Source organism: Micropterus dolomieu, linkage group LG02, assembly GCF_021292245.1.
Source record: "Micropterus dolomieu isolate WLL.071019.BEF.003 ecotype Adirondacks linkage group LG02, ASM2129224v1, whole genome shotgun sequence".
Classification (NCBI taxonomy): Eukaryota; Metazoa; Chordata; class Actinopteri; order Centrarchiformes; family Centrarchidae; genus Micropterus; species Micropterus dolomieu.
In genome coordinates this window covers 30,046,574-30,054,826 of record NC_060151.1, presented here as the reverse complement: position 1 = coordinate 30,054,826, position 8,253 = coordinate 30,046,574, and the positions used below count along the sequence as shown (strand labels likewise).

At 39.4% G+C, this 8,253-nt stretch overlaps 1 long non-coding RNA gene across 1 annotated transcript; it reads right to left on the bottom strand.

The window, feature by feature from the left end:
• Positions 1-2,378: 2,378 nt before the first annotated feature.
• LOC123962271 lies at positions 2,379-4,367 on the bottom strand. Its single transcript, XR_006822891.1, has 3 exons — positions 4,242-4,367; positions 4,087-4,140; positions 2,379-2,481 (listed from the first exon to the last, which is right to left on the bottom strand). It is a non-coding gene; the product is annotated as an uncharacterized LOC123962271 (long non-coding RNA).
• Between the last annotated feature and the right edge of the window lie 3,886 nt (positions 4,368-8,253).

The window sequence follows — 8,253 nt, the reverse complement described above, 5'->3', positions numbered from 1 at the left end:
ATGAACCAGCGGTATCGATGACCCTGGCCAACGACCCCACTGAGGTTAAATAGCTGAGTTTCCCTGCCAGTCAGTCAGAACTGAAGAAGTCCTTTGGATGAGGGACGAAACGTCTTCCAGTATCTTCACCCAAGTCCAGTTGCCCTTGATTTTAACTTTCGTTGGATAACAGACACCTAACTGATAAATGAATAAACTCAGAACTAAGCGGAACAGATGACAGGACTAACATGCATATACAAAACCAAACCCTCAGAATCAAAACCCCAAAAACACAGCACACAGGACAGGACCGTGACACTTCTTTTCACTTTTTCACATCATCCCTATTTCTATACCTTAAAACAACTTGTTTATGCTTTTAACTTTTAAGGTAACTTCAATCTTCTGTTCATTTGTTTATCTGTTAAAATTTCATACTTTCTCATTTATTTATTTACTATTTTCTCTGTAATCTATTTAAATTTATACATTTACTAGTGATGTTATTATTACAACTTGTATTATTCAACTTTGAATAAAAAACGTAGGTTAGTGGGAGGGGTTGGTGTGAGTTGGTGAGCGAGTTTGTATGAATGAGTTTTGTAAGTGTATCTGTAATGTATGTTATGTAATGTTTCTGCTTATGATTTGTCTTTTGTATTCTGTATTTGTGTTTATAAGACCGTCTTTAATAAATTCAAATTCATCTAAGAATCTAAGATGGTTTTCTTCTTTGCATTTTGCAAGTGTCTGAACTGGCTGTGAGTAGATAATTACACAGAAATATACTTTGATGCGACACCAGCGTGTGTGTACACTCTGCCACTGAGCCACTGTATTGCTGCACACAAGCAGACTGCTGCGTTTCACACGGGCGCTGAAGGCTTTGTGTGAAATACTGATGCTTTGTCACCAGCTGTGGTAAAAGGTTTTACTTTCGGTTCCGGTTACCTCCTTGTCTCATCCTAACATACAGTCCCAAATAGATCTGTCAGTCGTTCTGAAGGGGGTGCTACCATCTCAGCAGAGCAAAAATGTAATGCACAGCAAAGAATAGGGCAGGTAGATTTTTAAAACATATTATGAATTCTCATACAGTCTCGTAATATTACGAGACTTTTGTTCTTGACACGTCAGAGAACACAGATCTGTGGGAGATATAGCTTTTTAGCATTATGAATGTGCAGAAAGTTTTTAACATGAGCAGAAAACCTACTGAAACACAGGAGCTATTAAAGTCCAGGAATTTATAAAGTAATTGCTGTGAATAGTTCTACATGCACATTTAAAGAGGTTACTTCCCAAACAGAAGACACAAGACAATAGGAGGGAAGACTAAATCATGACCTTGATTTGAAGCCTTATTCTACTGCATTATATTCTGTTAATTTCTTTATTTGCAATTGTCACCTGCTGCCTGAATTTTGGGTTGCCCTTTACGTAGCCTAAATAAAAACATTTCCACCATAAATTGGTGCAGAAAATTTCTCCAGAATGCAGGAAATAAAAGGTTTAATGCTCTTCTAGCTGTCACAAGAGACGCTAGCCTTAGCATCAGCTAACTAGCAAAATGACTAACAGGCGCCTCAGAAATCATACTGAACAAACTTGGTTGGCTAATATGATAGTTCAGTGTTTAGTTCTCGCTAACGTTCGTCCGCCATCTTGATCTTCATTTTTTGAAAGCTACCACGGCCGCTGTCGCGCTGGTTTATGGGTAATAGGCAGCAGTTACGGGGGCAGTAATCAATGTTACATTTTTCAGAGAGCCATCAAGTAAAGCGTCTCAAAGCGTACTTGCTCATGATAAACAGCATTATTAGTGTTTGTTTGATTAAAGTGAAAGACGTTTTCTTAGTCAGCTAGCAATAAAGATAAGTAAGTTGAAAGCAGTGAAGAAATGAGTAGCAGTCAGTCAGATGATTTAAGTGTAGAGCAGCACAAGGGATTAGTCAATGTTTTTTGATTAAATACTTATTGCCATTCCAATCAGAAATAGTTAGTAATTCATCCCTAGATATCACAACAAGAAACTCCAGTTGTTTACTGATAATATTTCCTTCATGTTTGCTTTGGCAAATTCAAAGTAAAGAGACAGAGGGAGAGTGAGGGATGCCGGCAGGGCAGTTAGAGCAGGTGACATGGAGGTGAGGGAGAATGGGAGCAAACATTGATGGTTAATATCAAATACTGACATCACAACAGTAATGTACAGAATCCTGTTGGCCTTCATATGTGTTTCAACATTCTTTGTAGTAAGTAGTTTACTGATAATATACTACTATACGTAGTAGATAATTACAGAGAAACGTAGATTTCTTTTCATTATTAGCACAAAATAGATCAGGTGATCAGCACTGACTCTCTTCTTAGAAAGTATTTAACAGCACTCACCTGCAACAGCTAAGATCATGAGCATGATGTCACAGCATAACAGTTTGACCTCCATGGTGCGATTCTTCTCTCTGTCTCTTGTAATCAACGGAGAAGTTAAACTGCCTGGAACAGAGAGGTGTGACTCTATTTGGTCTGGCTGGAAAATTGGTCAATTTCTAAAGCAAATCATTTCAGCAAGTTCATACAGATAACAAAGCCAGTGACCTGGACTCCAGGTATTCAAGACCAAAGAGTACTACATCGTTAAATGTGTAACACACCCAGATTTTATCCTGCTGGTCTGGGGATTGAACTGGCGACTTCCCGGTGTAGCGACAAGTGGCCCTCCGCCCGCAAGAAACCCCGCTCTCACGGGTCACCAACTTAGTGCATTATGAATTCAGATACCACTTAGGCAACCTCTGATAACAAGCTAGTTTTAAATACTTGGTACTGGCCTAACCGTCAGCATTGAATGTCTAACTCCAGATTCACCAAGTTTCCCAGTCAACCCTTTAATTCCTCTCTCACTTTAGATTCCAGAGGGTAGGGCACTGAACACTAGGGTTGTGCATCTTCACTGGTCTCACGATTCAATTAGGATTAGCAGGTCAGATTCGATGCGATATCTCGATGCATCACGGTGCATCACCTCAAGGGTGGGAATTTCTAGGCACCTCATTGGTGCTACGATGTGATTGTAAAATGAACAGGATAAAGATGAATTTTTCTCACTGTGTGACTTCTTGGTACTTTTAAAGCACCAAGAAGTATTTTTAACATTGCATAGCATTATTACATTAATACAGTATTTTTACTGACCTCTGCTGCTGTTATTTTCATTTCTGATGCTTCTGTTATTAGTATAGAGTCAGATGTGTTGAACTACACACTTTACAATGCTCCAGCCAAACCATGTTCACTATACCCTAATATATCTGTCCCTGTTTTTGTCTCGTCTAGTGTTGTTACATGTTTGTTTTATTCCCAAAAATATATTTATTATTATTTTTGTAACTGTATTGTGATCTTGTATTGAGCACCGTGAGCCTTGAGAAACGGCATTTGGTTCATTTGTGTACTCGATATGTCTTGGCCAAAAAAGCAGTCTGAAGAGCAGATGTTAGTGCGCGCTAACTGCCTTCACTTTTCCAGTAGTTGGAAAACAGACAGACTTTAATAAACGGACACGCTGTGACCTACACTGTAAATTTACTGCCAGACTGAAACATAGCGCTCATGTTTTCCTCTGCTCCGCTCGCTTTTACCGTCAACTACTGCCGCCTGTCACGTAGCTGTCCTTTGAAGAATGAGGAGAGGACGCTACCGTGCTGCACAGTATGTGGGTGAAAATCATTAACGTTAGTATTGATTTTATTGATCATGTGAAAGTTTAGAAGCAGCAGTCATTCAATCAACAGCTGTCTGTCTGTGCTGAACAGGGAGAACCACACGTCTCCGTTGTGTTCACACCACAGACAGTCTGTAGCTGCATTTCCACCTTTTACGTTCCGTCAACATAAAGTTATAAATTAACCTCTAGATAATCGATTATTCATAATCGTCTAAGTCCGCATCGTGATGCATCTAAAAATCTATTATTTTCCACACCCCTACTTAACACATTAACCTGGAATGAGCTCCTTAAAGGACCAGTGTGCTATGTTTATCTGTAATGAAGTGTGTTAATGTAGGCAGTGTGGATGTTAAAGTATGTAAACAACTTACCAGTCCAGAAGAGGGGAAGAAAAACAAAGACAAGTTGGAAGCCTTCTAGTTTCCCTTGGGGTGTTCACCCAAACAGAAAGAGAGAAACATAGTTATTTTCAAGAAAAAATGCTACAAAGTGTTTACAAAGTTCCCTTTAATATCCTAAGCTCTACCTGGATCGTCCTCTTCTGCCTCACCTGTGAGCGTCTAAACTAAGTATTCAAAAAGGAAAATTAATTAACAGGATAGCAATCTCTTATTTCTAACCAACATCAACTCACATCAACAACTACTACTACTTCTCCCTCTCAGCAACAGAAAGAAAGAAATCACAGGGTGGACCCCACCCTTTTCTCAAACAATCATTGGCTATCAAAATTTTAACATCACATTGATTTGCTTTAACATTACTTTTCCTTTTTGGGTAGATTGTCCTTCTGTCTGGTAGTTGCAACACCCCTTTGCTTCAGTTCACAGTTTCTCCAAATAAGGCAATAGGAAATATCATACAGGTCTCTTAGAGATATCATGCAGGTGTGTACAATGCATGTTAGTACAAACTTTCAAATCTCCAACTCATAGAGGCCAAATATAGAAGACCACACTTCTTAAACAAATGAACATTTCTTCTCTTTCATAATCTTAAATGCATGCACAAATGAAAATCCGTTTTAAATGCATCACACCAAATACAAGATACATTAAATCATCATTTCAACAGTCTTACTTTTCTCATTTCCTTCCTGTGGCGGTTGTGGTTGGGAGCCAACACCCGGCAGGCCACATCCGCCCCGAAGCAACCTCCATGTGGCCCCGCACATAATTTAATATTGCCTATATGACAACAAAAGTAAACTACATGTATAGTGTATGAAAGTAGGTGAGCTATCTCATCTTTGTTGAGTTTCACATGCAGCCTCTCCGCTCCTACAGAGCGCCTCCACTCCGCACGGTAAACGCAATGTTTTAATCTGCTCAGTCTCTCATCCACCGCAGCTGTGTTTTGGTTTTACACAAGCACAGCGCTAGTTCAGATAATAGAACATTGTTACAAACAAGCTAAACTAAAAGCTGTCTGTCTTCAGTAACTGTTTAACTTAGTTTGCCACGTACATTAAAATATGACACATTATACTCAGCTGCTGGCTGAGACAGACCAGCCCTCCTCTCTACCAGCAGAATGAGGAGGACAGCAGGGACTGAGTTGTTCATTCTCAAATGATGCTACCAAAAAAACCTTAATTCAAATAAAGCGTAAAAACCAGAGGTTTACAGACATTTATCATTACAGGTTTTACAGAGAAACACCGTTATTTTACAGATTTTTCCTGAATTATTAAGAAGGAACATCTTCAATAAAAGCACATGCTCAAGAGTTTAAAATCAGCTTTATTTTTGAAGACAAAGTAATTTCAGTTTTTATAGAATTACAGTACAAACCTTAAATAAAGTGCAACATTTAATATTAAACTACTGCAAAAAAAAAAGAGATTCTTTATATTGTCATAAAATATAAACTTTAAGATTAATGTGAAACATCCTCAACTGAAAACCTCCTGACAATAAGTTGATAGATCTATTCTCACTGTTTCAAAAAAAGTGGGGTTGGAAATAAGACAAATACAAATAAAGTACATTGATTCTAAAACAATTGTATTTAATGTATTCAGACGTAAATTTACAATATTAACAGTTTACCTGCAGCAGTTCTTCAGAGTCCCCAGGAGGAACTAAAAGCGTCACTTCTCAGTGTGTCTAGCTTGTCTGTTATGGTTTCTATAATGATGAGGTCATGATTTCACCTTAGAAACAGGTGGAGAAAGCAACGTGCTGTTGAGGGGGTTGTTGTTGTTTGTTTGTCTTTTGTTTTTTAGCTTATATTTTCCACTTCAGTTTTATATTGTTTTCCCAAATATTCTCCTGACTCCTGGGGGCTCTGTACGTAGTTCTGATAATATATGTGGACAAACGTTACACTTTCTTAATTCATCTTAATTATACAGTGAAGTGCAGAGAATCTTACTTTCTCGGAGGCCAGTTGCTATTTGTGTTTTCTGGGGTTTATCTTTTGACAACACCTTCCTTGGGGCCACAGCGCTGCAATCACTTGTCTAGTTCAACGAATCACCTTAAGCCTTATTTGATGCTCAAAAGTTTGAGAGAGAGTTTGGCGTGACTAGCGCTGTTTTCGTTTACCAGTGCGCGCCATATGAGCGACAATACTGCAACGACAAGGTTGAGCCAATGCAGCATCTCAACCCCAATGTGAGTTTCTGAGATTTTGTCTACAGGACCTAATCGCCGACAGGGTAACAGTTGCACCTTGACGCACCGGCTGAATGATCTACCATAAGAGTCGTAACAGTATCTTGCCAGTGGTTTGTCCGGTCACCATCCCCATAAAATAAAACAGTCCCTTCACTCATGGTTTCAATAGTAAACCGATAATACCGATAATTACCGATAAAAAACATTATATTCTAACCAGAAACATTTAAAAAAATGCAAAGTACAAAGCATCTTTTGTATTTACATACAAATAGGAGGTTTTTCCAGTTATTTTTAACAAAACTCCACCGCAAAGCATCACGGGATGTCTGAAGGACGGCCTTTAACGCTGATAGGCTGTACTACATTGCGGGTGTGTGAGCCTCTGTCTCTTACATGCAGTAACATCTAGTTGCGAGATTGTGATGTAGAGGCAGCAAGGTCTACTGAGATTCAGTGTGGATTTATGTATGCTTTCTCTTAACTGTGGCTAAATTGTCTTATAGCGGACAATTAAACATTGATGAGTAACAAATGTTTCAAATGCATGCGTGGTTCTCTTTCCTTCTTGATTTACAGTTTTTATCGATTGTTTACACACATTTTCTGAAAGAATGCCTCATATTCCCAGAACTCTACACACAAATCAAAAAACACCCACACACAATGGGCAAAACCCCTCAATTCTCCTGCAAAATTAAACTTTACATTCAAAACAATGTTATTTCTTCTCAAAATGGTATTTTGTTTTCAAATGACACACAAACCATCATATGAATAGACATTCATAAGAACCAGTTGATCACTGATGTGCTCAATGTAAAACACTATGATGAATGGAAAACACTTCTCCATTCATAATAATGACTTAGGCCTTTTTGTTTAGTGTTACACTTACTACAGACAGTATATACATAAGTGTGTTGTAAAATATTTGAGACTATTGTTTTTATACTCAGAACACACAAATACAAGGTAACAAATATATTTTATTTGTCCCACAAAAATAATGTACACAGTGTACATCCCATTCCCAACCAACACAAAGTTGCACATACACTACATACAACACAACAGAAGAATTTACTGTACACAGTTACAGTAAAAAAAATAAACAACCTAAAAACAAACTATGCTGCATCCTCTCTTCTGTTGCGGTCTGGCCACAGCACCTCATCCACATCACAAGCAATGTTTTCCCTGGCCAAGCAGCGGGGGAAATATCACCTAGCATGGCGATTCCAGCCATGAAAAGCATCAGCTGCTATATCTCCACATGCATCCTCCATAGCTTGGAGAAGAGGTATACGCGTTTGTGGATTTCGGTCATACACTTTCCATCTCCAGGCAGAAAGAAATTCCTCAATAGGATTGAGGAATGGAGAATATGGAGGGAGATAAACAACTAAAAAGCGTGGGGGGGCAGTGAACCAGTTACGAACCAGAGCAGCCCTGTGGAAACTTACGTTGTCCCAGATGACAACGTGCCTGAGCTGCTCTGGGCCGTCTACCTGATCTGGTGGAATGAGTGTGTTGTGTAGGGTGTCCAGGAACGTGATCAGATGGGCGGTGTTGTAGGGGCCAAGGGTAGCATGGTGATGGATGACGCCGTGGTGGGTAATCGCTGCGCACATTGTGATGTTCCCTCCGCGCAGGCCAAGGACTTCAACAATGGCGCTCTGGCCGATGACATTCCTTCCCCTCCTTCGTCTTTTTGTGAGGTTGAACCCAACCTCATCAATGAAGATGAACTGGTGCTCCACTGCAGCCACCTCTAGCTCAAGGACTCTCTGAAACACACATGACAATATTGAAAAATGTTTGTAGTCCAGCCCTTCACTTCCTTTACTTGTGACATCACAATGAAAACGCGTCATAAAGCTTGCCAAGCAGCTAGCGGGGTCAGGCACGCCCTCA